Source organism: Bombina bombina, chromosome 4 (genome assembly GCF_027579735.1).
Source record: "Bombina bombina isolate aBomBom1 chromosome 4, aBomBom1.pri, whole genome shotgun sequence".
NCBI classification, from domain to species: Eukaryota; Metazoa; Chordata; class Amphibia; order Anura; family Bombinatoridae; genus Bombina; species Bombina bombina.
The window spans coordinates 872034032-872053418 of NC_069502.1; the positions used below are offsets into that span (position 1 = coordinate 872034032).

Below are 19387 nucleotides of genomic sequence, written 5' to 3' on the forward strand. Positions count from 1 at the left end.
GCCCACTCGCCCCTCAAGGAGTTCTCCAAGAATATCTCAGAGTGCTGAAATGGTAGTAAAATCTGTCTTTGAATCTGGAGTTCAAAGGTCAAAATCAGTCTGCGCCATTTCCTTAAAAACAGGTTAAACCTATTACCGACATCTACCCTGGTGTCTACCTGCTCTATAAATAAGTGTGTTTTCAGGATGTTACGAAAGTAAGCTATAGTAGGTCTTGTCCTCTTGGTCCAATGATTTAGGATACATTTTCGTGCAAGTAGGATAGTCATGGTCAGTTCTATGTCACAGTGTTTATATTGGGCACCCCAGTTTAGAAACAGGATATCCGTGGAATTGAGCGAGATTGGGACCTTCAATTTCTTGTTGATCCAGTATTGCAATTGGTGCCAGAATTGCCGTATCACTGGGCAATCATCCTTTTTTTATATATACTTTTACCTTTGAACTTGTCGGCCGACCAGATAATTATTGTTCAGTATCTTATTGTTCAGTATCTCATCCTGCCATATATAATTTATATATTTTAAGGCTTTATCAATTTTAGGCTTTACAAATTAATTTTAGTATTAATTAATTTTAGGTTTGATTTCTGTCTATTTATTGTTAGGTTATTGCTAATAATAGTTAGAACTAGCAAAATTTATCAACTGTTTTTATAATAATTCTGTACGAATGCAATACTGTTTTTATTGTTGTATTTTGACTATTTTAGGCTATTTGCACTAGGTATTCTATGTACTAGGTACAACACTTAGATTAGTCCTATAACAATCCAATTATTGTCCTATTACAGGATTATAATAATAAGATTTTTCCACCTAAAACTCCTATATCTGTCAAAACCTATATAGGTTTTTCCACATACCCACCAAGTAAGGGTACAGACATATATGTTTTAAGGTATACCTATATTTGATTCTGCTTTAATTAATAAACACGTTATAAGATTGATATCATATTTCCATCATTTTTTAACACTTCTGAAACAGACTACCAAAATTCCATAATTTATTATCTCACAAGGGTACAAGCATTCATTTGCGCCCCATACTCCTAAACCCACACTCCTCCAGTGTGGGCATAACCTCCTTAAGTAAATATTTTAAGTGTTCAAGTTTGAACCTAAAGTTAAAAGGGACAGTACACTGTAAAATAGTTTTTTCATTAATGTATTTTGAATGACTTGTTATACCAGCTGCAGAGTATAACATATTTGAGAAATTGCATTTCCAGGTTTATTTGTGTATATGAAGTAGCTGGTTTTGTGCTTGCCTATTATGTTATAACTTTGTATAAATATATTTATCCCTGTATCAATTACAGCATTGCTAGATAATTCCAAAGCAAAAGTTTCAGCAAGATCATATTCCCACTCCTTTGCAGTAAAGGTTGTTATTCTCACAAAACTACCACTGTTTGTATCTATAAAGAAAAGGTGTCCATTTCTCTCCATATAAAAATATATATAAGCATGGTCCATATAAAAGGTAATCAAACCCAGCAACTATACTTTAGCTTTTCTAATTATTATTTAAACTGGGGATAGCCATTCTCAAGCACTGAGACTGTATTTAAACTGTTAAGAATTTGGTGTATAATTTAGGGCAAGCAACTGTAATAGACCAGTGGCATGTATAAATGAAGGCAAATGGATGATACAGACATCAACTTGTCATGCCTGATGAAGCCCTGAGAGCGATCAGCTGTGGGGTGAATCGTGTAGCTGGAAGGACACACTATGAGTAACTAATAGTGTGTGCATTTTCTGTTCACTGAGCCAAAATTCTCTCCTCTTTGATTGAAGGGACATTTCTTACTTTTGACCGTATACAGATGAGTATTGTCATCCCAAATGGAATTTTAACAATTTTGCTGGCTATGTGTGCTACATCACATGGCTAGTATATATATATATCAAATTGCAATATTATTACCGGTAACATTTATACAGGGATCCCTGATATAGGCTCAGTTGAATTGTTTTCTTTTTATTGCCCTAATAAATATTATTTTGATTTATCTTAATTTGAGTGTGATGTTAACACTGGTTTGTTCTAGAAAGAGAGGTGTCAGAATTTTGTATTTGATTGGCTGAAAATGGGGGGGATGCGGGATTAGGTTTACTTATAGTTTTCTCTTAGATTATATATATATATATATATATATATATATATATATATATATATATATATATATATATATATATATACATATATATATATATACACACATATACATATATATATATATATATACACACATATACATATATATATACACACATATACATATATATATATATATATATATATATATATATATATATATATATATATATTTTTGTGTGTATGTGTATATATATATATATATATATATATATATATACACACACACATACATACATACACATACAAAGTACTGTGTGCAAAAGTCTTAGGCCACCATTACATTTGTTGTTTTAGCAATGGTATAATGATCATATATAATGATTTTTCAGTCTCTTTATTAGAATATAACCAGAAAATACAGGATATTTGTATGCAGTATTTAAAAAAACTGCTTCAATAGGCTAAAGTTGCAAATATTTAGTGTGACCTCCCCTTACACTTGAGCAATAGCAGGAACATGGCCCCTTAACCTAAATGGAATGGAACCCTAATTAATGTCATTGCTAACATCTGTATTTGTCCTAAAATTTAATGTTAAAATGACTGCTATGAAAAAGGTCTATTACACCAGGTTTGCGCAAGACATGCTTGAGCATTACACACACATGTGGTATAACTTTAATTCATTGGAAGCTTGCTAATAAGACCAACTTTCAATCGTATCAATCCATTCAAAATGTCAACAATCACAGAATTTGACAGACATAAAATCATACTTTTGCATCAGCAAGGTCCCTCTCAAAGTGAAATCGGCAAACAAACTGGATACTCAGGATGTGGTATTCAAGCTGTTATAAAGAAATTTGAAGAATCAGGAGAAGTCAAGGACAAAAAAAGGACTGGAAGGCCAAGAAATTTTTCAAAACCTGATGAAGTTTCTCAGAGTCTCTTCTTTGACAGACAGGAGGAAGTCCAGCAAGGACCTGGATCAGCATCTGGCTGCTTCATCAGGATGCCAAGTTGACCCTTCTACAGTCCAAAGAAGCTTGATCAGGAATGGTCTTTGTGGAAGGGTAGCAGCCAAGAAACCACTTTTTTGGAAGGGGAACAGGGTTAAGATAAGTTAAAGCTCACAAAGATTGGAAGGAAGATCAGTGGAAAAGAGTATTATGGAGTGACAAATCCAAGTTTTTTTTTCCAATCATTGACAATATGCGAGAAGAAGAGTTGGAGAGAGATGGAAGAATGAGTGCTTGGGGCCTTCAGTGAAACATGGTGGAGGGTCTGTCCTGGTTTAGAGCTGCATTTCTGCCAATGGTGTTGGTGATATTGTCTGAATTAATGGCATCATGAATGCTGAAAAGTACAGACAGGTTTTTTTTTTAAATATTTTTTTATTTAAGATTTGTGGCAAGGTATACATACAAAGATCTGGAAATAACAACATAATAGCGTTCAAATGAAGTTGTGATACAACTTGGAATAAAGATCTTCAAAAAAAAAAAAAAAAGCAAGTATGGATTAGTTGCCTAATGATCAATATACCTCCAGAATACTGCAAGGGGCCACTTTTGGACCCCTTCTAGGCAAATTCACAGTTTGGGAGGTATTACAAACTGAGAAGATCACTTTTGGATCTCAGTGACAAATCTTCTTTTTATAATTTTATTAAGAGCTATGAAACATGCTTAAATAATCCTTGAAAACTTTAACTGATAACTGTAGAACAAAAGGCACAATTAAACAAGGTGCAGATACTCATGGTACAGAAAGTAATAACTGGTAAAGCTATGCTTATTATTAACACAGGATATATCCACAATACTGGAGATCCCTACTATTGAATGGGCAGAGAAGAAAGGTTAAATTATAAACAACAAACAAACAAACAAACACTTGGACCTCACAGGCTATATGGCATGTTGTGATTTCTTAAGAGTTGATTGCAGATAAGGTTTCTAACGCTATACCTGATAGATATACAAAAGGCACAGAAAACATGGTATAAGTACTTACTATCTAGCAATAAGTTGATAGAAGCAAATAGTATGTTAACAAATACCTTAACTATTGCTCAGTAGAACCCCAAGAACATATAGAGGAAGGGGAGGCGAGGGTCAAAATAATATAATAATAATAATAATGCCCTAAAGGACTGAAGTCCCTACTGGGATTATTCAGGCATAATTTGCAGCCGGTTTAATTTTACTGTTATACTGTCGGCAATGTGATATATTTACATATACATTCAGGTCCACTACAGACTGTCTTGACTTACTAAGTAGTATAGTTGGATGAAATGTGGGTGACAAGGTGCATACCCAGCCAGTGATGTTGCAGAATCAGGTTTTGGACTGTTTTCTAAGTTGGATAGAGCTATAAATATATAAGGTCTAGCTGCAATCTGAGCTTTCTCATAACAACAGTGCACTCTCTTAAATGTCGTAAGGAACTTACACGCTATATGATTCTAGAGTGCCACTTGAACAGGTCCAGCCTGCATCTAAAGCCAAGGCTATGTGAGAGAGAGTGTGCTGTTTGACCTGAAAGAGTCCATAACATCCAAAATACCATTCATATAACTTACTAAATTTTAGGCAGAGCATACTCAGGAAATAGGGAGGTGTGGTGAGTGTGTGTAGTAGTTATAATGAGGAGCTGGAGATTCAATACAGAAGGATGGAGACAAGGATAAAATGTACTGAACTCCTAGGGCTACTTGTCTGGAAATAAGATAGTACAGTAGGTTTTTTACATAACCCAACATGCAAAAACTAACATGATATCTGTTAGCTATTCAAAGCTTAATGTAGACACAAACTTAGCATAGATAAAAAAGAAACAAACAGAAAAAAACGGGAATGAAAAAACGCAGTAAGGCAAAAGTCTCCATGCAGCAGTGCAGGGGTAAGAGCTGCTTAGTCCAAACACATATGCGATTTCAGGAGACTTTAACACGTCGTGGGCTGAGAATCTTACTTGCGGACAACTATCAAATCTCAAAGGAATGTCATTATGTCCCATCTAAAGGTGCCATCATCTTCAATGACATTACAGTCCCACAGCAAGAGACACCAAGCTGCACCGGTAGAGAACACTTGCGATCCCCTGCACCGCCTCATAGATCACGCTTAAGTAGAAACCCCCAGTCATATTACCTCCTGGCGGTCTGTATTGTGTCCCCTCTTAAGGTGCCAACATCTTTGAAGACATTGCAGTACCAAAACAAGAAGCAACAGGCTGCGCCAATGCTTATCACTTGCGATCCCCTGCACCAACTGATAGATTGCGTTAAAGTAGTAGTCAGCAGCCACATTGCCTCCCGGTCAGCCATCCTCCTGGATCCCAAACTGTGAGAAGCCAAAGCTGCAGGCGCAATATAAGCCCATATGAATTAATTGCAGCCTTGAAGGAGAAAGTGATTAACAGTGCCAAATTGGAACAGTCCTGATAAAGTGTCCCAGACTGATGAGTGTTGCGCCATTTACCCTCTCTGCTCAGCGGTTCTACTGCCCATAGCCGTGTTGCTGCTGTAGGCTGGTCGGAAGGTAAAACAGTGGAGCGGCTCACCTCTATCTTTGAGTCGCATTGAGTCTGTATCCTTTGTTCGCTTCTGGCTTCTGTTGACATGCTAAGGGCAGAATGCCGACGCGGGGGCCCCAAAGCGCCACCACTCCCGCCCTCCACACCAAGAGGTGCAGTTTGGGTGAGGTCATGTGAAGAGCCACTACCATTATTCCCAAATGTTATGCCAAGCGTGTCTTCTAAAGCGGCATAATGGGCAATAAACAGGTTGCGCAGGTCCTCCCAGAAACTTAGAGGGATCTCCATAGAAAAATTTTACGAGCATCCGCTATATAAAAATGAACAAAGCTCCTTTTGTTCAAATGTAGGCTGTGTCAAATTGTTTAGAATCATTGCAGTATCTTGCGGAGTAAAAACTGCATCCTAACGACAGAGGCAAACTGATGCCCTGCCGGGAGGTGAGCAAGATGTTAGGCCGCAACCTCTGGATCGTTCCGGTAGTCAGGGTATTACTTCTAGCCCGGAAAAAACAGAATTTATGCTTACCTGATAAATTACTTTCTCCAACGGTGTGTCCGGTCCACGGCGTCATCCTTACTTGTGGGATATTCTCTTCCCCAACAGGAAATGGCAAAGAGCCCAGCAAAGCTGGTCACATGATCCCTCCTAGGCTCCGCCTTCCCCAGTCATTCGACCGACGTAAAGGAGGAATATGCATAGGAGAAATCATATGATACCGTGGTGACTGTAGTTAGAGAAAATAATTCATCAGACCTGATTAAAAAACCAGGGCGGGCCGTGGACCGGACACACCGTTGGAGAAAGTAATTTATCAGGTAAGCATAAATTCTGTTTTCTCCAACATAGGTGTGTCCGGTCCACGGCGTCATCCTTACTTGTGGGAACCAATACCAAAGCTTTAGGACACGGATGATGGGAGGGAGCAAATCAGGTCACCTAGATGGAAGGCACCACGGCTTGCAAAACCTTTCTCCCAAAAATAGCCTCAGAAGAAGCAAAAGTATCAAATTTGTAAAATTTGGTAAAAGTGTGCAGTGAAGACCAAGTCGCTGCCTTACATATCTGATCAACAGAAGCCTCGTTCTTGAAGGCCCATGTGGAAGCCACAGCCCTAGTGGAGTGAGCTGTGATTCTTTCAGGAGGCTGCCGTCCGGCAGTCTCATAAGCCAATCGGATGATGCTTTTAAGCCAAAAAGAGAGAGAGGTAGAAGTTGCTTTTTGACCTCTCCTTTTACCAGAATAAACAACAAACAAGGAAGATGTTTGTCTGAAATCCTTTGTAGCCTCTAAATAGAATTTTAGAGCACGAACTACATCCAAATTGTGCAACAAACGTTCCTTCTTTGAAACTGGATTCGGACACAAAGAAGGCACGACTATCTCCTGGTTAATATTTCTGTTAGAAACAACTTTCGGAAGAAAACCAGGTTTAGTACGCAAAACCACCTTATCTGCATGGAACACCAGATAAGGAGGAGAACACTGCAGAGCAGATAACTCTGAAACTCTTCTAGCAGAAGAAATTGCAACCAAAAACAAAACTTTCCAAGATAATAACTTAATATCTACGGAATGTAAGGGTTCAAACGGAACCCCTTGAAGAACTGAAAGAACTAAATTGAGACTCCAAGAAGGAGTCAAAGGTTTGTAAACAGGCTTGATTCTAACCAGAGCCTGAACAAAAGCTTGAACATCTGGCACAGCCGCCAGCTTTTTGTGAAGTAAAACAGATAAAGCAGAAATCTGTCCCTTCAAAGAACTTGCAGATAATCCTTTCTCCAAACCCTCTTGTAGAAAGGATAGAATCTTAGGAATTTTTATCTTGTTCCATGGGAATCCTTTAGATTCGCACCAACAGATATATTTTTTCCATATTTTAAAGTAAATTTTTCTAGTTACAGGCTTTCTAGCCTGAATAAGAGTATCAATGACAGAATCTGAGAACCCCCGCTTTGATAAAATCAAGCGTTGAATCTCCAAGCAGTCAGTTGGAGTGAGGCCAGATTCGGATGTTCGAACGGACCTTGAACAAGAAGGTCCTGTCTCAAAGGTAGCTTCCATGGTGGAGCCGATGACATATTCACCAGGTCTGCATACCAAGTTCTGCGTGGCCACGCAGGAGCTATCAAGATCACCGAAGCCCTCTCCTGATTGATCCTGGCTACCAGCCTGGGAATAAGAGGAAACGGTGGGAATACATAAGCTAGGTTGAAGGTCCAGGGCGCTACTAGTGCATCTACTAGAGTCGCCTTGGGATCCCTGGATCTGGACCCGTAGCAAGGAACCTTGAAGTTCTGACGAGACGCCATCAGATCCATGTCTGGAATGCCCCATAATTGAGTTATTTGGGCAAAGATTTCCGGATGGAGTTCCCACTCCCCCGGATGAAATGTCTGACGACTCAGAAAATCCGCTTCCCAATTTTCCACTCCTGGGATGTGGATTGCAGACAAGTGGCAGGAGTGATTCTCCGCCCATTGAATTATTTTGGTCACTTCGTCCATCGCCAGGGAACTCCTTGTTCCCCCCTGATGGTTGATATATGCAACAGTCGTCATGTTGTCTGATTGAAACCTTATGAATTTGGCCTTTGCTAGTTGAGGCCAAGCCTTGAGAGCATTGAATATCGCTCTCAGTTCCAGAATGTTTATCGGGAGAAGAGATTCTTCCCGAGACCATAGACCCTGAGCTTTCAGGGGTTCCCAGACCGCGCCCCAGCCCACCAGACTGGCGTCGGTCGTGACAATGACCCACTCTGGTCTGCGGAAGCTCATCCCCTGTGACAGGTTGTCCAGGGTCAGCCACCAACGGAGTGAATCTCTGGTCCTCTGATCTACTTGGATCGTCGGAGACAAGTCTGTATAATCCCCATTCCACTGTCTGAGCATGCACAGTTGTAATGGTCTTAGATGAATTCGCGCAAAAGGAACTATGTCCATTGCCGCAACCATCAAACCTATTACTTCCATGCACTGCGCTATGGAAGGAAGAAGAACAGAATGAAGTACTTGACAAGAGCTTAGAAGTTTTGATTTTCTGGCCTCTGTCAGAAAAATCTTCATTTCTAAGGAGTCTATTATTGTTCCCAAGAAGGGAACTCTTGTTGACGGGGATAGAGAACTTTTTTCTACGTTCACTTTCCACCCGTGAGATCTGAGAAAGGCTAGGACAATGTCCGTATGAGCCTTTGATTGTGGCAGAGACGACGCTTGAATCAGTATGTCGTCCAAGTAAGGTACTACTGCAATGCCCCTTGGTCTTAGCACCGCTAGAAGGGACCCTAGTACCTTTGTGAAAATTCTTGGAGCAGTGGCTAATCCGAATGGAAGTGCCACAAACTGGTAATGCTTGTCCAGAAAGGCGAACCTTAGGAACCGATGATGTTCCTTGTGGATAGGAATATGTAGATACGCATCCTTTAAATCCACCGTGGTCATGAATTGACCTTCCTGGATGGTAGGAAGAATTGTCCGAATGGTTTCCATTTTGAACGATGGAACCCTGAGAAATTTGTTTAGGATCTTGAGATCTAAAATTGGTCTGAATGTTCCCTCTTTTTTGGGAACTATGAACAGATTGGAGTAAAACCCCATCCCTTGTTCTCCTAATGGAACAGGATGAATCACTCCCATTTTTAACAGGTCTTCTACACAATGTAAGAATGCCTGTCTTTTTATTTGGTCTGAAGACAATTGAGACCTGTGGAACCTTCCCCTTGGGGGTAGTTCCTTGAATTCCAGGAGATAACCTTGAGAAACTATTTCTAGCGCCCAAGGATCCTGAACATCTCTTGCCCAAGCCTGAGCGAAGAGAGAGAGTCTGCCCCCCACCAGATCCGGTCCCGGATCGGGGGCCAACATCTCATGCTGTCTTAGTAGCAGTGGCAGGTTTCTTGGCCTGCTTACCTTTGTTCCAGCCTTGCATCGGCCTCCAGGCTGGCTTGGTTTGAGAAGTATTACCCTCTTGCTTAGAGGATGTAGAATTTGAGGCTGGTCCGTTTCTGCGAAAGGGACGAAAATTTGGTTTATTTTTAGCCTTAAAAGACCTATCCTGAGGAAGGGCGTGGCCCTTTCCCCCAGTGATGTCTGAAATAATCTCTTTCAAGTCAGGGCCAAACAGCGTTTTCCCCTTGAAAGGGATGTTAAGCAATTTATTCTTGGAGGACACATCCGCTGACCAAGACTTTAGCCAAAGCGCTCTGCGCGCCACAATAGCAAAACCTGAATTTTTCGCCGCTAATCTAGCTAATTGCAAAGTGGCGTCTAAGATAAAAGAGTTAGCCAATTTAAGTGCTTGAACTCTGTCCATAACCTCCTCATACGAAGATTCTTTATTGAGCAACTTTTCTAGTTCTTCGAACCAGAAACACTCTGCTGTAGTGACAGGAACAATGCATGAAATTGGTTGTAGAAGGTAACCTTGCTGAACAAACATCTTTTTAAGCAAACCCTCTAATTTTTTATCCATAGGATCTTTGAAAGCACAACTATCTTCTATAGGGATAGTAGTGCGTTTGTTTAGAGTAGAAACCGCCCCCTCGACCTTGGGGACTGTCTGCCATAAGTCCTTTCTGGGGTTGACCATAGGAAATAATTTCTTAAATATAGGGGGAGGGACAAAAGGTATGCCGGGCCTTTCCCATTCTTTATTTACAATGTCCGCCACCCGCTTGGGTATAGGAAAAGCATCGGGGGGCACCGGGACCTCTAGGAATTTGTCCATCTTACATAATTTCTCTGGAATGACCAAATTGTCACAATCATCCAGAGTAGATAACACCTCCTTAAGCAGAGCGCGGAGATGTTCCAATTTAAATTTAAATGTAATAACGTCAGGTTCAGCTTGTTGAGAAATTTTTCCTGAATCTGAAGTTTCTCCCTCAGACAAAACCTCCCTGGCCCCTTCAGACTGGTGCAAGGGCATTTCAGAACCATTATCGTCAGCGTCCTCATGCTCTTCAGTATCTAAAACAGAGCAATCGCGCTTTCGCTGATAAGTGGGCATTTTGGCCAAAATGTTTTTAATAGAATTATCCATTACAGCCGTTAATTGTTGCATAGTAAGGAGGATTGGCGCACTAGATGTACTAGGGACCTCCTGAGTGGGCAAGACTGGTGTAGACACAGAAGGGGATGATGCAGTACCATGCTTACTCCCCTCACTTGAGGAATCATCTTGGGCAACATCATTATCAGTGGCATCATTGTCCCTACTTTGTTTGTCACATACATCACATATATTTAAATGGGGAGGAACCTTGGCTTCCGAACATACAGAACACCGTCTATCTGATGGTTCAGACATGTTAATAGGCATAAACTTGATAACAAAGCACAAAAAACGTTTTAAAATAAAACCGTTACTGTCACTTTAAATTTTAAACTGAACACACTTTATTACTGAATATGTGAAAAAGTATGAAGGAATTGTTCAAAATTCACCAACATTTCACCACAGTGTCTTAAAGCCTTAAAAGTATTGCACACCAAATTTGAAAACTTTAACTCTTAAAATAACGGAACCGGAGCCGTTTTTACATTTAACCCCTATACAGTCCCTGGTATCTGCTTTGCTGAGACCCAACCAAGCCCAGAGGGGAATACGATACCAAATGACACCTTCAATAAGCTTTTTCAGTGGATCTGAGCTCCTCACACATGCATCTGCATGCCTTGCTTTCCAAAAACAACTGCGCATTAGTGGCGCGAAAATGAGGCTCTGCCTATGACTAGAAAAGGCCCCCAGTGAAAAAGGTGTCCAATACAGTGCCTGCCGTTTTTTTAATGCAATTCCCAAGATTAAAACAACTCTTCAAAGTTATAATCTATTAAATATGCTTATAAAGTAATCGTTTTAGCCCAGAAAAATGTCTACCAGTCTTTAAAGCCCTTGTGAAGCCCTTTATTCTTATATTTAAACTAAGAAAATGGCTTGTTAGAAATGTGTCATACCTCAAGCAGCAAAGTCTGCCCACTGTTTCCCCCAACTGAAGTTACTTCATCTCAACAGTCCTGTGTGGAAACAGCCATCGATTTTAGTAACGGTTGCTAAAATCATCTTCCTCTTACAAACAGAAATCTTCATCTATTTTCTGTTTCAGAGTAAATAGTACATACCAGCACTATTTTAAAATAACAAACTCTTGATTGAAGAATAAAACTACATTTAAACACCAAAAAACTCTAAGCCATCTCCGTGGAGATGTTGCCTGTGCAACGGCAAAGAGAATGACTGGGGAAGGCGGAGCCTAGGAGGGATCATGTGACCAGCTTTGCTGGGCTCTTTGCCATTTCCTGTTGGGGAAGAGAATATCCCACAAGTAAGGATGACGCCGTGGACCGGACACACCTATGTTGGAGAAACAATATTAATATGATAGGGCTGGCTTAGCTGAACGTCCTCAGTCAAAAATATATATGCGTTGAAGTGGTAAAAGAGGAGTTACATACCGATTTGGGCTAGGAGTTACAAGAGCTGGAAAGTTTGCGACCTGTCATGGCCGCCACCCGGTAGTTCCCCCTACAGACAGGTTTTAATTCATCATACCATTCCTTCTGGAAAGCGCCTGATTGGTAATGGTTTTATTTTTCAGCATGATAATGATCCAAAGCACACTGCTAAATGTATTGGAATCATATTCGGAGAGAAAACCAGCTGAAAAGACACCGACAGTCATGGACTGGCCTTATGGCAGTATGGGATCACTTGGACAGAGAAAGAAATAAGACAACCTAAATCATATTTATCCTTCTCTACAACACACATGAACTCTATTCCTATCTCACATCCCTCAGCCAGCCATGCTTCACTGATCCTAAACTTAAACACTCACATATGACACATTCTCATCTCCTTTCCCTCACCATCTTTCTTCTTCTTGCAGCTGGGGATGTCTCGCCTAACCCAGGTCCACCCTCTGCTTCCCTCAGCTCACTACCCCAAATTACACCTCAAACACCTTGCCCACGTAAACCTCATTAGACTCAGAGCTCACATTCAACCAACATATACAAGCACTTAACAAATCCTGCTGTTCACACCTATGCAATATTTCCAGAATTCGTCCCTTCCTTACTCAAAAAACTACAAAAATACTAGAGCTGCAACAACTAATCGTCATAATCGATAATAATCGATTATGAAAATAGTTGTCAACGAATCTCATAATCGATTAATCGATTAGTTGGTTTGCAATTAGTTGGTCTGTGCACAACACCAGCTGCTTCACTCCAATGAACTCCTGCATATGGCATTGTGTTTTATGGTTATGTCCTTAGCCTAAAGGACGTCTACTTTTCACTTTTTCAGGACAGTATACGTTTACAACTACCTCTGGCTTATGTGCAACCCAGATATAATAGACATCATTTGGATTGTTTATATTAAATCTGGTGATTTGGAACTATGCTTTTCATGATATAGTGCCAAGCTTGTTGTTTACACCTTGTCCCTAGATTGATAGAAGTTATTTAAATTGATGTGCACTATTATCCGTTTGCACAATTATTAGCGTATTGCTTGCTATTGCTGATTATATGTACTGTATAAATAAATGTGTAAGGCTTTGTCCTGTTATTGATATACAGTCCTTAGCACTTCTGATTTTGGTTTTTATATTTTTAATAAATTGTGATAATATGTACCAGATTCAACCTTTAGAAGTATATATTCGTTATTTTTAGAGCGGACTAGATATTTCCCCTAACCTTATAGCTGGTTATTTACCATTGCATATAGATATTCAAGATATTTTTATGTTAGAATTAAGTCAAGGGTTACTTTATTGAGAGGCCCATTGCCAAAGTAGAAAACACATTGGTGAAGAGCTAACAAAGATAAATATCCCACTTTGGTGAAATTGGCAAAACCCTACTTATACACCTCAACAGCCTTTTCTCTGCTGCAGGAAATATAGCTGCAAACAGAGAACCAGCCTTAGCCAGAAGCATATGGACATGTTGAGATGTTTGCATTTCAATGCAATGTTTCTGAAAGAGTGAATAACAGAATGTTATTAACAGTGATAGTCTAACTATTTCTAGTTCTACCTCTTTTCAAACAGTTTGTGGTTTTGTTTAATTATAAAACTGTGCTCTGCTGCTTAAAAATTGAAGAAACAGTTGTGTTAATGTAAAGTTTTAGTCTGAAGTTTATATTTGTAACACTCATTATGTGGATTTTATTTAAAACATAGAAAACTATTATTGATTCTCTTTTTATCCGATTAGTCGATTAATCGAAAAAAATAATCGGCCGATTAATCGATTATGAAAATAATCGTTAGTTGCAGCCCTAAAAAATACTAATTAATTACCTCATTTTGCCACGCATTGATAATTGCAATCTACTCCTAAATGGTCTTCCAAAACACTGCCTCTCCTCCCTCCAATCTATTATAAATGGTTCTGCTAGACTCATCCTAAGTCGCCGATCTACATCAGCTGCTCCGCTCTGCCAGTCTCTACACTGGCTCCCCATACATTCCAGAATACAATTTAAAGTATTAAGCCTAACTTACAAAGCACTCAACAGTCTAACGCCCAACTATATTTCCTCTCTCATCCTGAAATATTCCCCACCCCGTCCTCTTCGATCAACCTCTGACCTACGTCTCTCCACTCCTGTTATCTCTACGTTCCACTCCCGCCTCCATGACTTTGCACATGCTGCTCCTGTCCTCTGGAACTCTCTACCCCGCTACATAAGACTGTCTCCAACCTTGTATAGCTTCAGACGCTCCTTGAAAACCCACCTATTCAGAGAGGCGTACCATCTCTCCTCCATCCCTCATCCGAACCAAACTAATACATGAACTGCCTGACTCACTGCTGCAACTACAACCGATGTAACAAGCTACCCCAACCTTATGTCTCTGCACCCTAAACCTGTAGACTGTGAGCTCTCCGGAGCAGGGCCCTCTTCCTCCTGTACTAGATTTATCCAGTTTTGTTATGTTTTGTATTTTATCAAAAATCTTTGTCATTGTATACCCCTATCATTGTACCCAGCGCTACGGAATTTGGTGGCACTATACAAATAAATAATAATAATAATAATAATAATAATAGAAGAACTCTGAAAAGTCCTGAAAGAAGCCTGGTATAATATACCAGAAGATTACTCCAGAAAACTTCAGGACAATCTCCCCAAAAAAGAGTTCAAGATGTGCAGACTGCAACATCAAAGAAGGAAAATAAAAGAATGATTCTCTCTACCACGTATACTACAGATAAACATGATCTACAACAGCTGGTAAAAAAGAACTGGAATATAGTGGAGAGTGATAAGAGTTTGTCATTCAAAGGTGTTACTTACCCTCAGGTGGGATATAGAAGATCTAGATCTCTACGAGACATTTTAGTAAAAGTGGATCCTGTTCAGAGTTACAACAAAATGAACTGGTTGCAAACAACTAAACCTGGGTGTTATAAGTGTCTCGGATGCACTACGTGCAACGGCCTTTCCAATGCTAAGTTTTTTACCCACCCCACTACTAACCACAGATATACTATACAACATAGGGTAACCTGCACGACTACAAATATTGTGTACCTGTTGCATTGTCCGTATGGGTTATTCTATGTCGTAAAGACTATTGATGATCACCGCACCCGTATGGCCAATCATCGCGCAGCCATTCGGTTAGCCATAAAGAATAAGGGGTCTGAACAGCCCGTGGCAAGGCATTTCGCGTTGATGGGCCATACGGTGGCGGACTTGAGATATGTGATCATAGACCACATTCCACCCTTAATGAGGGGAGGTGATAGAAATAGGCTCCTACTACAGTGTGAATCTAGATGGATTTTTAATTTGGGCACTCTTGTGCCTGGTGGGTTGAATACCCACTTAGACTGGCACTGTTTTCTGTAGTGTTAACTTACAGTTAAATTAGGTTACTGAGAGAAGGGCTATTTTCTAATGATAGCGATGTAACTAATATAGTAAGTATAAAAAACTTTTTGTGAGTAGGTGGATAAATGCTAGTTATGTATAATTAGTTCTGTTCCTTGAAAGACTTGGTGGTTAGTTAGTAATACTGTCAGTAATGTTCAACATGACCGGATAGACTAGGATATGTTTAATTATGTCTGGGGAATATTATGGCATATAAATGGCTAAGGTGTATTTGAAATGTAAGAAATCAAAGCAATGTAAAACGTAAAAAGGGTGTTTTGAAATACATGCAATAGAGGTAATGAAAAATTTATGATAACGTTTGTTGCTAATATACAATTGATGGCTTTTTAGATATATATCTGGAGCGTACTATGTAATTTCCATGTTTAAATGTTTTAATCACAGTATATGTTTATTTTTGAAGACGCCGCGGCTGGTTGTCATGCCGACGCTCTGGACATGCGCAGTGGTGCGAACAGAACGCCGGGTGACTTCCGGTACAGCGGCGAGAATAGTCGGTGGAGGATATATAAGGTAAGATGTAAGTACACTGATGTAAGGTCTGAGGACGGGGTTAAAATCCCTGAAACGTCAATTTTTTGAATAAAAGCTTTTGAATGCTGTAAATAACAAGCCCTGGTGAGTGCTCTTTATTTTTGGGTATATATATATATATATATATATATATATATATATATATATATATATATATATATATATATATATATATATATATATATATATATATATATATATATATATATATATATATATACACACACACACATATTATTCCATAGCTTTAGAACTTTGTGTCGCTATTCAAGTAAATTATAATATACTATTCAGCATAAAAATTACAAAAAGGCAAAAGATTAAGTTTAAATCTTTGAAATATAATGAGTCTTAAAATACCTGATCCACAAGGTCCTTCTTACCAGGCTTGTATTAACCATAGATTCATAAAGTTAAAACAACTTAGGACATAGCTGTCAGCAAAAGATGTTTACATTTTCAGAAAATCTGCAAGAAAAGGTGTAACACTGTAAACTTTTGAAAAATAAGCAGTAAATGCAACAGACAACAAATCCTAGTTGCTAAACAGTTAAAAACACAGCCAGGATAGAACCACACATGGTCTTGGCTTTCTACTGATTTTAAAAAACAGAAAAGTGAAAAATGCAAATGATGTATTTGGTACTTACAAATGTTAAAGATAACACAAAAAAATGTTGATAAACCTCAAATGCCAAAAAAGGACTCAGGCTCAAATAGAAAACGTTTTATATAATTACAAAGAAAAATCAGAGTTTAGTGTGTGTCTCTAACAAATTAAAACAGGTGATTAAGGCAGAAAGTGTGTAAATTGAGACTATTATTATCATCAGGTATTTGTAGAGCGCCAACAGGTTCCGCAGCGCTATGAACATGGGTGGTATATAAAAAACGATTACAGGGATCAAATGGGTAGAGGGTCCTGCCGAGAGTTGCACTGTTGTAGTCAGCTCTTATGAAGGTGAACTACAAACAGCTGGGCTCATAGGCTTACATGCTATGGGGTTTTAGGGGATAGCAGTGGAGATAGGAAGGTTAGTGTAGGTTGTAAGCGTCCCTGAATAGTAGAGTCTTCAGGGAGCACTTGAAGCTTTTAAAACTAGGGGAGATTCTTGTGGAGCGAGGCAGAGAGTTCCATAAGACGGGAGCCAGTCTTGAAAAATCTTGTAGATGGGAATGTGAGGAGGTAACAAGAGAGGAGAGTAGGAGATCATGAGCGGAACGAAGGGGACGGGAGGGAGAGTATCTGGAGACAAGTTCTGAGATGTAGGGTGCTTTGTGTGTCAGAGTGAGAATTTTGTGTTTAATCCTGGAGGCAAGAGGAAGCCAGTGAAGGAATTGGCAGAGAGGTGCAGCAGATGAAGAGCGACGTGCATGGAAGATCAGCCTGGCAGAGGCATTCATTATGGATTGTAAAGGAGCTAGGCGGCAGCTAGGGAGACCAGAGAGGACAGAGTTGCAGTAGTCGAGGCGGGAAAGGATGAGAGAGTGGATTAAAATCTTTGTTGTGTCTTGTGTAAGGAAATGTTTAATTTTAGCGATGTTTTTAAGGTGGAAGCGGCAGGCTTTAGCCAAGGACTGAATGTGAGGAGTGAAAGAAAGATCTGAGTCAAGTGTGACCCCAAGACATCGGGCATGTGAAGTTGGGGTAATGATGGAGTTGTCAACAGTTATAGAGACATGGGGGGTGGAGATTTTGGACAAGGGGGGGGGGGGAATAAGGAGCTCAGTTTTGGAGAGATTTAGCTTGAGGTAGTGAGAGGACATCCAAGATGAGATGTGAGAGAAACAGTTAGTGACACAGGTTAGCAAGGAAGGAGATAGCTCTGGTGCAGAGAGGTAGATTTGGGTATCGTCGGCATACAAATGATTATGAAACCCATGGGACTTTATTAAGGAACCTAGTGAGGACGTGTAGATTAAGAAGAGAAGGGGACCGAGGACAGAGCCTTGCGGTACCCCAACAGAAAGAGGTAACGGGGCAGAGGATACCCCAGAGAAGGCTACACTAAAGGTACGGTTAGACAGATAGGAAGAGAACCAAGAGAGAGCTGTGTCACAGATGCCGAAGGATTTGAGGATATGGAGCAAAAGAGGGTGGTCGACAGTATCAAAGGCTGCAGACAGATCAAGGAGGATAAGTAGAGAGAAGTGGCCTTTTGATTTTGCTGTAAGTATGTTGTTGGTAACCTTAACAATTGCTGTCTCTGTTGAGTGAAGGGGTGAAATCCTGATTGCAGTGGGTCAAGGAGGGAGTTTAATGTAAGGAAATGGGATAGACGTGCATATACTAGCTTTTCAAGAAGCTTTGAGGCAAGAGGTAGTAGGGAAATGGAGCGGTAGTTGGATGGGGAGGTTGGATCGAGAGAAGTTTTTTTGAGGATAGGTGTGACTAATGCATGTTTAAGAGATTTGGGAACTATACCAGTGCTGAGAGAGAGGTTGAAGATGTGTGTGAGTATAGGGGTAAGGGTATAAGAGAGGGAGGGGAGTAGTTGTGAGGGGATGGGGTCGAGGGGACAGGTAGTGAGGTGAGAGGATAGTATAAGGGCAGAAACTTCATCCTCTGTAACAGGGGCAAAAGAGTTAAAATTTATGGCTATGTGGGTTTTGGATGATTGTGAGCTTTTGAGGGGGTGGAAGACCGGTAGTATGTTGAGAGCTGATTTCAGTTCTGATGGAGACAATTTTGTTGTTGAAGTAGCTGGCAAAATCTTGGGCTGAGAGAAAAGTTGTGGTGGGAGGTGGGGGTGGGCGGAGAAGAGTATTGAATGTGGAGAACAGACGTTTTGGGTTTGAAGAAAGTGTAGAGAGATAAGAGTAGAGAAATAATGTTGCTTATATAGATTAAGGGCAGAATAGTAAGAGTTCAAGATGAATTTATAGTGAAAAAAGTCAGCAGAACTTCCTCCAGTGTCGCTCAGCAGTACGGGAACATCTGCGTAGGTACCGTGTCAGAGGAGTATGCCAGGGCTGAGGATGAGTATGTTTTCCGAGCTATGGTAGGTGGGGCAAGGTTATCAAGGACCGATGTAAGGGTGGAGTTATAGTGGCAGATGGATTCATCAGGACAGGAAAAGGAGGGGATGGAAGAGAGAAGAGGTTCGAGAGAGCTAGCAAGCTGTTGCTGATCAAATGACTTGATTCTTCTGTGAAGTTAAGTGTGAGGGGTAGAAGGAGGGAGAGTTGTAGGGAGGGAGGTGAAGGTACAAGTGAGGAGGTGGTGGTCAGAAAGAGAAAAGGTGAGTTTGTGACGTTTGAGATAGTGCACCGATAAC

General features: G+C 40.1%; 1 protein-coding gene across 1 annotated transcript in view; it reads right to left on the bottom strand.

Annotated features, from left to right (window-relative positions):
• LOC128657375 (gastrula zinc finger protein XlCGF17.1) overlaps nucleotides 1–19387 on the bottom strand; it is a 103808-nt gene that overhangs the window by 79542 nt on the left and 4879 nt on the right. The window contains exon 2 of the mRNA XM_053711703.1: nucleotides 16538–16577. The gene's annotated coding sequence lies outside the window, so the exon portion shown is untranslated. The remainder of the gene's footprint in view (nucleotides 1–16537; nucleotides 16578–19387) is intronic.